A 12575-nucleotide genomic window follows, 5' to 3' on the forward strand; every position below is an offset into this window, starting at 1 on the left:
TACCTACTACGCCAATAGCAATGGCTCCACATCATCTCTTGATTGCTTATAAAATCTGATACAACGTAGATGCTATGCTAATGGTGGCTTTGCTGTATTATTTAGGGAATATGACAAAAAAGTATGTATTCAGTACAGATGCAATTGATTTTTCTGAATATTTTTGGTCCACAGCTAAAGGGTATTTGAGAGAGACACAAAGCAAAAATACCAAAATGTTGAAAGTCAGTAAATCTAGGTAAAAAGCATATGAGTGTTCAGTATACTATTTCAACAATTAAAAAAATTATTTATTTATTTGAAAGTCAGAGTTAGAGAGAGAGATAGGAGAGACACACAAAGAGAGATCTTCCATCCACTGGTTCATTCACTCCCCAAGTGGCTGCAATGGCTGGGGCTGGACCAGGACGAAGCCAGGATCCAGGAGCTTCTTGAAGGTCTCCTACATGGGTGCAGGGGCTCAAGCACTTGGGCCATCTTCCACTGCTTTCCCAGGCACATTAACAGGGAGCTGAATTGGAAGTGGAACAGCCTGGACTCGAACAGGGACCCATATGTGATGCAGGGAAAGCAGACAGCAGCTTAACCTGCTGTGCTACAGCAGTGGCCCCATATTTCACCATTTTGTGTGTTTAAAGATTTCAAAATCTAACTTTGAGGACATAAGGGTTTAAGTCATTCCTTTCCTTGTAAGTGGACGTGTGAACTCGCCTGGACCTAGTGTGAATGGGTGGATCTTTCTCTCCTGCACCTCACCAAATTAGAGCTTTGGAGTTTATAAGCATTGTGAAGACTAAAAGTTCAGCCAAGATACAATCATTCAATTAAAAGGAACTGTGAAGGTACTGTCTTCTATTCTCTCAACCAACTGCAGGAGATTGAAAGACCATGAATGACTATCATGTTTGACTTTTCCCTTACAGCACTCAGAGGTTGATTCATGAATGTATCTGTTTACCCAACCAGAGCACTGTGGGCCTGAGCCTTGTGCAAGAGACACAGGCGGCCAAGGCAGGCGCCACTGTTGGGCCACCTGGGAGCTTTCCTCTCCTGCTGGGGAATGGTAGGGCACAGTGAGAACCATGGAAACACACGTCAATGCTTACTTAGTTGCTCCAATTTGGACTTTTCTCAGAAATCACATTTTTACTAACATTATAAGTTATATATATATAACATTATATATAATATATAACATATAATATATACCATGTATAATGTATATATAACATATTATATATTATGCAATTATATATAATATATAATATATACTTATATATATTTTACATATTATATAATATATATAATTATGTGCTATATAAGTATATATACTTATATATATTATATGTTATATATTATATATAACATTAATATATAATACATATAATATATAATATAATATAATTATATTCATTATATAATATATTTTATATAATTATATATACCTATATAATATATAATATATACTATATAATATATAATGCATATAAAATATATATTGTATATAGCATATATAATATCTATAGTATATAATATATGCATATATATAACATGTTTTATATATTATACCTGTTATATATAATATATGACATTATAAGTTATCTATATTATAATAATAACATTATTGTCAGAGAAACAGAGTACCAATGCTATTTGCAGTAGAAAAAGTACACGGGAACCTGGCACTCTTTGGGAATCGTCAGATGCCATCTTCTGTCGTCTACTGAGATGAAAAGGTGGCCTGGAGTGGACTATACAGAATAGGATAAACATCTCTACAGAAAGGTCTTCCAGAAATCCTCAGCTTTCTGATGACGAATTGCCATCTGCATACACAGAGTAACTTCTTAGAGAAGAAAATCTGTTACTGCAAGATAAAAGCCAAGTTTATCTAAAATGTTTAGCATTGTACTCCACATGGACATGGTCCTTTAAGAAGACAAGGATATTTCTAAGCTAAGTGAGTGGGATTCAGTGACTGTGGACATTGTAATATCTGTCACCTGTTGATCTTAGCCATGAGCCTAGCTGGTTAAATTGGTGTTCAATTAATTAATTCAATGAAAAATGTACTGAGCTCCTTTGAGATGTCAGCACTGTTCTAGACATTTGGAATGTAAAGAGAAATAAGATTATTTCCCCACTTTGGATGAGAGTATCAGTGGGGGCATGAAGGGAAAGAGGAGAAGGCTGTGTAAGTGAAATAACTCTAGCACAAGTATTGCTGTTCATTCTACAGAGGAAATACATTCAAAACATTTACCTAAGAGGAAGTCATGAAGTTAAAGAGCGATATAATTGAGGCAGAGAGGAAAGCATTCTGAGAGAAAGGAGCAGGGCAAGAAGGGGTGTGGGCTAGGGGTCTCCTGGTGTGTATACAGAGCTGGAGGGTGGAACACAGGCAGCATGGGAGTGAGGCTGGAGGTGTAGATGACTTTTAGGGCCTATGGTGTCTGGACCTGGTATGGGGGACAACTGAAAATTCTAGTATTCTACATGTGGAAACACAATGATCAGTTATATTTTGCTGCTCTGGCAAATATCACTGTAGACGTGAAACAGGTGATAGATGAGAGATACATTTGAGAATGTGGACTCCAAAGGACTTAGCAATAGATCTGTTATCAGGGATGAGGAGTTAAGAACAACTTTCAGGGCTGTAACTTGAGTGTCAGAGTCACTGACAGTGGTATTCAGTGAGGATAGAAATAGAGGTAAAAACAGGTTCAAGTCAAAATATGATTTTGCCATGTTAAGTTTCAGCCAATAATGCCAGCACCATGGCTCACTAGGCAAATCCTTTGCCTGTGGCGTCGGCACCCCAGGTTCTAGTCCCGGTCAGGGCGCTGGATTCTGTCCCGGTTGCCCCTCTTTCAGTCCAGCTCTCTGCTGTGGCCTGAGAAGGCAGTGGAGGATGGCCCAAGTGCTTGGGCCCTGCACCTGCGTGGGAGACCAGGAGAAAGCATCTGGCTCTTTGCTTCGGATTGGTGCAGCGCGCCGGCCGTAGTAGCCATTTGGGGGGGAGGGGGTGAACCAATAGAAGGAAGACCTTTCTCTCTGTCTCACTAACTCTGCCTGTCAAAAAAATAAAAAAAAAAATTTTAAAAATTTCAGCCAATAAATAATTGGGCATGTGGGGCCAGCATAGTGGCGTAGCAGATAAAGTCACAACCTGCATGCCAGTGTCCCATATGGGTGCTAGTTCATGTCTGGGGTGCTCCTTCTAATCCAGCTCCCTGCTAATGGCCTGGGAAAAGCATTGGAACATGACCCAAGTGCTTGGGCTGCTGCCATCCATGTGGGAGACCTGGATGAACTTTCTGGCTCTGGTCTTGCCCAGCCCTGGCTGTTGTGGCCATCTGGAGAGTGAACCAGCAGATAAAAGATCTCTCTCTCTCTCTCTGTAACTCTGACTTTCCAATCAATCAATCAATCAATCTTTGAAAAACAGTTGGGTACAAAAGTCTTCACAACTGTAGAATGATTTCATCTGAAGAACCCATGGATCATCAAAAAATTTGATCTGGGGCTGGCGCTGCGGCTCAGTAGGCTAATCCTCTTCCTTGCAGCGCCGCCACACCAGGTTCTAGTCCCAGTTGGGGCGCCAGATTCTGTCCCGGTTGCCCCTCTTCCAGGCCAGCTCTCTGCTGTGGCCAGGGAGTGCAGTGGAGGATGGCCCAGGTGCTTGGGCCCTGCACCCCATGGGAGACCAGGAGAAGCACCTGGCTCCTGCCTTCGGATAGGCGCGGTGCGCCAGCCGCAGCACGCCGGCTGCGGCGGCCATTGGAGGGTGAACCAATGGCAAAGGAAGACCTTTCTCTCTCTCTCTCTCTCACTGTCCACTCTGCCTGTCAAAAAAATTTTTTTTTGATCTGGTTAAGAGTTGATAGGGTGAAAGTCAATAAAATTCCATAAAGAGGGTACATAGAACCACAGAAGAATAAAGGCAGAAGCATGCCTCTGTGGATTGGGCAAAGGGCCCAGAGAAGACCCTGAATAAGCAGAGCCCTCACTTCTCCATGTGAGTGCCACCACCAGGATTGTTCTGGGGTCTTGTATGTTGTCCAAAGTCATTTAGCCAACACAGACTCTCTACTGTTCCACCATCTCACAGCTACATGGTTTCTGTCTGGACAGCTGATATATGAGAAAGAACATTGAAATAAGCAAACCTGGGATTGAGTCCTAATGCTGTATGAACTTGGGCATGCCACTTAACTCCTGAGTTCCAGTTTCTCATCGTGGAATGAAGATGAGTGCTGTGGAATGCTTACTATTTCTATTTCATGGGGTTAGTGACTGATAACATATTTGATAATGATTTATAAACTGCAAGGTACATTAGAAATGAAGAGTCTATTATTACAAATGGCACCATTGGAGTTTTAGAGCATAACTTGGCCTATATTCTTGGATGGGAGTGGAAACAGAATGTGGCAAATGGGGTCAGAGTGGATACAGGGACTTGCCTTATCTTTAGTCTTTTCTTTTTGATTGATAAATAATAACTGTATATACAGTATTGATAGGGCACAATGTGATATTTTGATATATGTATGTAACATGGAATGATTAGATCAAGTGAATTAACATGCATGTCATCTGGCATGTTTTTCTTGGGGTATGAACATTTAAAATGTACTCCCTTAGCAATCTTAAAATATAGATAACATTGTTACTAACTATAGTTATCATGCATCGCTTCTCGGCCTTTTGGCTAAGATCAAGTGTAGTATAGTTATCATGCTATGCAACAGATCTACAAAACTTGTTTCTCGTGCCTAATGGGAACGTTTTTGCTCTTTTGCCAACATCTAATTCCCCCCATCTCCAGGCTCTGGTAAGCACTACTCTACTCTCTACTTATTTATTTACTTCTTACTGACTTGTTTGTGTTCATTGTATATTTTGGATATCAACCCTTTATCATATGTATGGTTTGCCAATGTTTTCTCCCAACCTATCTGTTTTCTCTTCATTTTGTTGACTGTTTCTTCAATAAGTAGTATTGGGAAAACTGAATATCCACATGTAGAAAAATGAAATTGGACTATTATCTTGCACCAGATATAAAAATGGACTCAAAATGGATTAAAGGCATAGACCTAAAGCTGTAAAACTACTAGAAGAAAACATAGAAGAAATATCTGTGATATTGGTTCTGGGCTGTAATTTTTTTGGATATAGCTCTGCCCATACAGGTAACAAAGGTAAAAAGAGACAGAGATTACATCAAACTGGAGAGCTTCAGTCTTTTCTTCAAGTGAGGGCTTCCTTGGAGGACTCTTGAGCAGAAAGCCAAGAAAAAATGTCTAGCTTATTTTCTCCCATGCTGCAAAACACTCTTATACATTTGTAAGTCAAATTGTTTATGAGTTGAGCTGATTGGTGCAGTGTGTGAATGTAGTGGACTCTGTCAGGGCGCTACTCAGATTCCCTTAGACCTTTTTATGCCTCTACTGTTGCTGAGGGCTCACCTCCTCTACCTTGAACTGCTTTCCTCCCGCTCGTCTGTGTGCTTTTGTTTCGCACAGCCCCGTGCCACTCTCTGGAGCTTTACCTGGGGTTTACATTCCCCACCCTTTCCATTCCATTTCTGCAGTCCATAGCTGAAGATGAAAGGAATCTAAGCCAAGATCCTGCGCCTTGAGCAAGGGATAAACACTGGTACATAATTTACTCCCAGACTCCTTAGACTGTAGGATCAGGCTAAGGGTGGGACTTGGCCTCCTGTGAAATCACCCCTTGCTGGACTTCTGCCCTTTCCTGCTCTCTTCCTGGTATCTCCTGAGAGTGGTTCCTTAGTAAGTCACTTGCACATACTTCATCTCAGGGCAGGGTCTGCTTCTGGGGCAGACACCTGTCAGAGACAAATGCAGCTTGAGTAACTGAAGGTATTTCTCACCACAGATCCCTTTTAATATCAAAACACGTTAACTTAAAGTTTAGTTTACATATATAGTTTGATTTTTTTACTCATACATAGTAAATTTTAATCATAGATCACTAAAACTATCATAGTAAATCATTCTTAACAATTTGGTTTTACAGATATAGCACAAAGTTTGACAAAACAATTTTCAGCAATATTGATACATATACACATTTCTTTCTTCTTTTTGTTTTTGATTTAAAAAAATTAGTTTCCACATATGAGGGAGAACATGCATTACTTATCTTTCTGTGTGGATTATTTCACCCAGCATGATGTCCTCCAGTTGCAACCATTCTGATGCAAATGATAGAATTTCATTCTTTTTTATAGCTGAATAATATTTCATTGTGTGTGTGTGTACCATCTGATGATGAACACCCTGGTGATTGCATATTTTGGAATTTGTGACTTCTATAAACATGGTGATACAAGTATCTCTTGGATATGTTGTGTTCAACTCTTTTAGGGATATGTCCAGTAATGGGGTTGCTGGATCATAGGGCAAGTCTATTTCTAGATATTAAGAAATTTCCATACTGTTTTCCACAGTGGATGTACTAATCTACATTCCCACCAACAGTGTACAGAGTTCTCCTTTCTCCACATCCTTGACACTATTTCTCTCTTTCAAATAAATATATAAATCTTTTTTAAAAAAGGTAGAGAGTTACAGAGAGGCAGAGGAAGAGAGCGAGCGAGAAGTCTTCCATCCACTGGTTCACTCCCCAGTTGGCTGCAATGGTTGGAGCTGCGCTGATCTGCCTAGAAGATACCTGGGCCCTAAGTCTGAACACACAGTTTACTCCATACCCATGTACTTCGCATTCAATGTACTTGCATCAAAATGGAGAGAGAGAGAGAGAGAGAGAGAGAGAGAGCAAGAAACATTTTAACACAGTTTCTTTCATGTTAATTTGAATTATATGTGAATGTAGTTTTGTTTTTGCACCATTCTCGATTTAAATTCATTCATAGCCCTATGAAAGTTTTCATGTAATATAAAACATTGCAAGTTTCTTATGAATAATCTGCTCCTTAATAGGGGTTGGAAAGGAGTGTTTTCTAGTGGTAATGGGAGAAGCCTTCCTGAAAAGATTCCTGGGCAGTGTATCTAAATAAAGAAACAACTTTTTAAAAAATGACCATTTTGGTATTAAAGGCCATTTGAAAATATTAAATCAGTTCTCCTTGGACGCTTGACGGATGAGATGGTAGAAAACCATAAGTCAAGAAAGACAGTCAATCACTGTGTGACCAGATTCTCTGTGTCTCCCGCTATCTGCAAGATGGATTAAATAGTGATTTTCTTTAGGGAGTGTTTTAAGGACTGTTAAACACACTGTTTTCAGAGATGCTTCTCTGGTTCCATATCATTCCTCGGCCCCAGGAAAGGCAACTGACAGAGCTCCATCAGGCAGAGAAAGGTTCACAATCCTTGCTCCGAGAGCTGTTTGAGAACTCTCAGAAGAGATGTGGCCAACACTGCTTTCGTGTGATGACAGATGGGCCATATATTTCTCTACCAAGTTAGACGGTGGTTGTAGACACGCAGCTCCGGCCGGGAGAACGGCACCAGTTTCTTAAGAGGGATGGTGTGTCACCTTACAGAATGTGTGGCAACTAAATAAAAACAGTGTTACAGGAAATATGGAAAAAAATATTCATGTGCCAAAGGAGGATAAGACTAAAAGCAAAGCAAAGCAATTTCAGAAACAGCCTGGCCCTGAGAGTGATTTCACTTCTTGCCTGGGAGTTGAGTATGAAAAAGAAAGAGGCAGGCCATCCAATGTGCTGAGAGGAAAAGAATTAAGACCATCTGAGTTTCTGTGAGAGAAGAAATGGCCTTCCCAGAGCCGCTTACTGCTACGGGAGGTAGCTGCACAAACGTTTTACCGTTCAATAAAAGTTCCCAAGTCTGTGCTCGTTTCTGTTGTTTTAAACGTGCTGGTTGAATTCTGTACCTTGAAATAGCCTTTGTGGACTGCTGTCTGATCTGTGCGTGTTTCAAATGGAGCCAGTCTTGAGAGTGGGGTAGCAGCGTGGGTTTCGCTGAGCGGTGACAGGCACGTGAGCTGTGTCTCTAAATGATGCGTCCCAGGAAACCAGGGACACAATGGCGCAGGGAGAAGGAGATGAGGGAATGTTTGGGAAAGCTGGGAAGGAGGGAGGAAGGAATTGAGGAGATGAGCCAAAAATACGTCGCCATCCTTGCAAAGGACCCCGCCACCTCAGATCGCACCTTGTTAATCTGAAATCCCCTCTCCCCACATCCTCAGGGTCTCAGCAGACCTCTCATGCCTCTAGCTGTGTCCCTATTCATAGTCTGTTCTAAACCTTTGGCTTTAAAATTTCAAAGTGCTTCCCTTCAAGCTACATCTTGCAGGGGACAAATGTATCCAAATTCAGGTGATGGTGTGGAAACTGTATTTGTTTAAATAGACACTGTTTCCACGAGCATTCTCTAGACAATGGAGCAAAGAAAGCACAAAGTAGCTCTCTTCGTTGTAGGATCTCTTCCTGTCTGTGCCGAGAATGTCCAATGACCACTGCTTTCTCCTCTAAGAAGTTTATAATCAAGGCCAGGGCCCAGTTAGATTAAGAAAGGGGGCTTTTTTGAGTCTTAACAAAGTCATATTATTTCTTCCACCAATCCTTGCCCTCTGTAAAAAATAAAATAAAAATTTTAAGCCTGTTTATAAAAAATGTTTCCACCTATTAGGCTATAATAAGGAACAGGAGTTTTATTTAGCATGCAGGCAGAATGAATTTTATGTTTTCATTCTATCCTGCACACATGCGTAAGGCGTTCTGAGAAGCACAGACTTATTTCCCGATAATCATTTTTTTCTCCTCAAACATTAAGTGTTTGCCAAACCCTGACAGTGTTCAATGCCTAGCACTGTTTCAGATAGAAGAAAATGCACAGTGGGTGTGAGACGGAGCCTGCCCTCAGTATGCAGTGTAATTAATAGTCATTCAGACCTGTGGGGCCACGGGGAAGCGTTCTGCACAAAATTCAGGGGTGCGGATTCAGATGCCTCCACAGGTGAGTCAGGTGGTAACAGAGGTGTGCCTGTTAGCCTGTGAGGGCACCTGGGACTGCAGGGAGCTACGGTGCCATGGAAGACACTGAAATAATAAAAAAAACCTTGGAGCACTGACTGCACAGTGATATCAGATTTGGCGGATTCGGCCTACCACTACAAGTGTGCCACATCTGACACAGAAAAAGGGAATATTCTGTGATTATGTGAACACACTGAGGAGGAAGAAGAAGTGTATAAAAAGAGTGCTAGAAGCCTGGGGATTAACTAAGGGGCCTTGGTCAGGGCAGGTTTTCCAGAGAAACTCACGAGCTACAGTCTACTCAAAGGATGCGTTCCCACACTGGAGGCCCTAAAGTGGAGGAGCCATCCAAAGGCTGAACGGCTGGTTCCAGCTGGGGCCTCTGTTCTAAACCTCCCTCTTACACCATCGCTGTCTCCTAGCTGTTTCTCGCAAAGCTATGTTTGAGACTGGAAAAGCCAAGGACGTGAGATGGGGTGGAGGGACCCGGGAGCCAAGGCTGGAGGCAGGCGCTTTTCCTCCCTTTTCCGAAAGAGTAGACGAAGGCGCTGGTTCTGGCGTGGAACAGCTTCCACCTCGAGAGCCTCACCTAGTGGGTTCCGCTGCCAGCCGTGCATCGCAGCAGGAGGTCGCCAGGGACCTGGGTGTGCTCCTTCCGATTCATGATGATGAATCACATACACTTATTTCACTGTCAGAGAAAAATTTCCCAAGAACCTTCTGTGAGCATTAGGATGTCATTTATTTCAAAGGAAAGAAGGCTGCTGTATTTATCTCTCCGAAGGCCTGCTCTTCTCCAAACGTTAATTGGCCACGTTGGATTGATTTTTGAAAAATGATACCTTACTAAGGAAGAATTCTGATTTCCTGGAGCAATTATCTCCTGAGTATTTATCTTTCCAGTAAAAGCTCTTCGCCCAAAGACCTTCAGAGCCTTGTTCCAATGAGGGTTTTAGACACATATGAAAACAGCATTAAAAGTGAGAGATAGGGCTGGCTGTGTAGAGGATTCGAACTTTCTTTAAAGGAACTTTAGGTGTTGGCAATTGCCTGAATACCAGAGACTTGAGATAAATTAGCAAAGAGCTCTAGAAAATCAGACAGTGACTCTGACAAGTAAGGAGCTTGGGGTAGGCGGGTGTCTCAGAGGATGGCTTCCAGGTCCTGAGTGACTTCTGAGATACCCCCATTGGCAACCCAGCTTCAGCGTTGAGGGTATTCTCTCTCTCTCTCTTTCTCTTAATGAAAACCATTCCATTTTTCTTGACTTTTCAAGTCATTCACATGCTTCCTTAAAGCAAAAAAAAAATACAGCTTTTTATTGCTTCCAACCTACTATAGACCACACTATATCATATGAATTGCAAATGATCCTCTATATGAGTTAGCATTCTCTTGAAAATAGACATCCATATATTTCAATGGTCACATGCTAAAGAGAATCATAAAATCTTGTTTCCATTGTTTCAATTATAGTATCACTAATGTAGAAGTTGTGAGGATTTATAAGGAAGTTATTCAGGGGCCAGCTCTGTGGCATAGCAGGTAAAGCCATTGCTTGCTGGCATCCCATATGGGTGCCAGTTCAAGTCCCAGCTGCTCCACTTCGATCCAGCTCTCTGCTATGGCCTGGGAAAGCAGTGGAAAATGGCCCAATTCTTTGGGCCACTGCTCCTGCATGAGAGACCTGGAGGAGGCTCCTGGCTTAGGATCAGCCCAGCTCTAGCCATTAAGGCCATTAGGGGAGTGAACCAGCAGATGGAAGACCTCTCTCTCTCTCTGCCTCTGGCTCTCTGTAACTCTGCCTTTCAAATAAACAGGTCTTTTTTAAAAAAAGTTATTTAAAAAAATTCAGCAAGGGGCAGGATCAAATGAGTATAGTATTGTGAGGGTCTTCAAAGAATCCATAGGAAATGCATAATATAGAAAAGCTATGCATAGATTTCAAATTGTTTTGCACCCGAAGTTATCTTTTAATTGCATTTTTCTGTAAACTTTTTCAAAATCCCCTTATATCTATCAAAGTCATCCTTCTGAGTAAGATGTTAGGAAGAAATAAGATTAGTAAGAGATTTGATTCCTGTGCATTCAAATTCTACAATCCAAAGGCAGGGGGAATGCAACACATTATTAAAGCCTGATTCGTGAATGAGTGTTTGAGGGTGAACGTCATGTGAACTCTCAGATGGGGTTAATCTGGGAGGACTGCATGCAGGAGGTGAGCCATACTTATGAGTTGGAAGATGGTGAAAGCATTGTTGTTACAGTGAACGCTGGATCAGAAAACGCAATGTCAAGGGTCACTCTCAAAATAGCAGGTTTGCTTACCTTCTGCATAAAGCAGAGACTGATAATAAAGTCAAGGTAAGTTTAGGAGAGGCCAAAATAGGTTTTCCTATTTGATAGCAAAGTCTCATGTGTCTCGAATACTTTGGAGTTCATTGTGTGATTTTAGAGGTAGCTGCACTCCTCTTCTGAGTATATACCAAAGTAGATTTTTTTTATCTGAGAGTGAACTTAGTTCCCCAATTATTGATAACTTAGTTTATAACAAATTCATGTACAGATTTTATCATTACTATTTTGTAGTAGCTATGTTTCTAAAAATACATTTTCATAATAAAATTAAAACCCCTTTTACCCTTCATAAGTCACTGGACTTTGCAGAGCACTTTCTTCATCTCTCCATCAGGGTTTCCCCTTTGGGCTGAAGCCAAGCATGGAAAATTTCACCTCGCTAGACAGGCCTTTGTGGGACCCGTAAGCAGTGGGGAAGGGAGTTTAAATTTATATTTAACTTCAAATGCTTTTTACCACAAATGATATAATATAGGGTACTGAGCAATCAGTTTTAGGTATAATTGAGCTAGCCTGTTGGTCTGTTCAATTATTTATGAGCCACTTACAGATTTATTTAGGTATTTTACCATTCTCTGACCCCCAGAATTGGACATCTACAGGTTTTTTCCCTTTTTGAGTGTATAATAAGATGACTCGGTACCAGTTAAAAACATTTCCATGTTGCACAACAATAAGGGGATTGTTTATTGTGTGAGGTTGTTAGGAATTTCCAAAATACAAGAAGTGGGGAAATAAAATGACCCATATCTCAAATTTGCTCTCTATTGATATGATTTGAGACTGAATTAAAGAAATGGTAGGAGTAATATTGGGGGGAGAAATGCATTTGCTTCTTTTTTGTTTTCTCATTTAAGGTTTGAAAAAACAGACAACCAGGGACTTGAGAATTTGGAAATGCAAAGTCAAAAGTGATCAACTTAAATGGCAGTACTGGGAATTAAAACTGAGTTACAAAGACTATAGTACTGATTATTTACTTGTATTTATGTATTTGTTTATTCATCAATAAATAAAGTAAAATAAAGTCAAGACTAATATGCAGAAATTAAATCTTTTAGAAAAGGAGAGAAAAAGTGGAAAAAGTAAGATTCCATAAAGGAAAGTTGGTGAAAGTCTTGAATACTTACTATGAGATACAGAAGGCAGAGGCAAATAATGACTGTGATTGGGACCTGCCTTTTTGTTAGAGGTGTCCTGGAATTCTTTGGGAAGG

At 40.9% G+C, this 12575-nt stretch overlaps 1 pseudogene; it reads left to right on the forward strand.

The window, feature by feature from the left end:
• The first annotated feature begins 4697 nt into the window (after nt 1-4697).
• Nucleotides 4698-4796, forward strand: LOC138845116 (U2 spliceosomal RNA; annotated as a pseudogene).
• The last annotated feature ends 7779 nt before the right edge of the window (nt 4797-12575 follow it).

Source organism: Oryctolagus cuniculus, chromosome 13, assembly GCF_964237555.1.
Source record: "Oryctolagus cuniculus chromosome 13, mOryCun1.1, whole genome shotgun sequence".
In the NCBI taxonomy this organism is placed as follows: Eukaryota; Metazoa; Chordata; class Mammalia; order Lagomorpha; family Leporidae; genus Oryctolagus; species Oryctolagus cuniculus.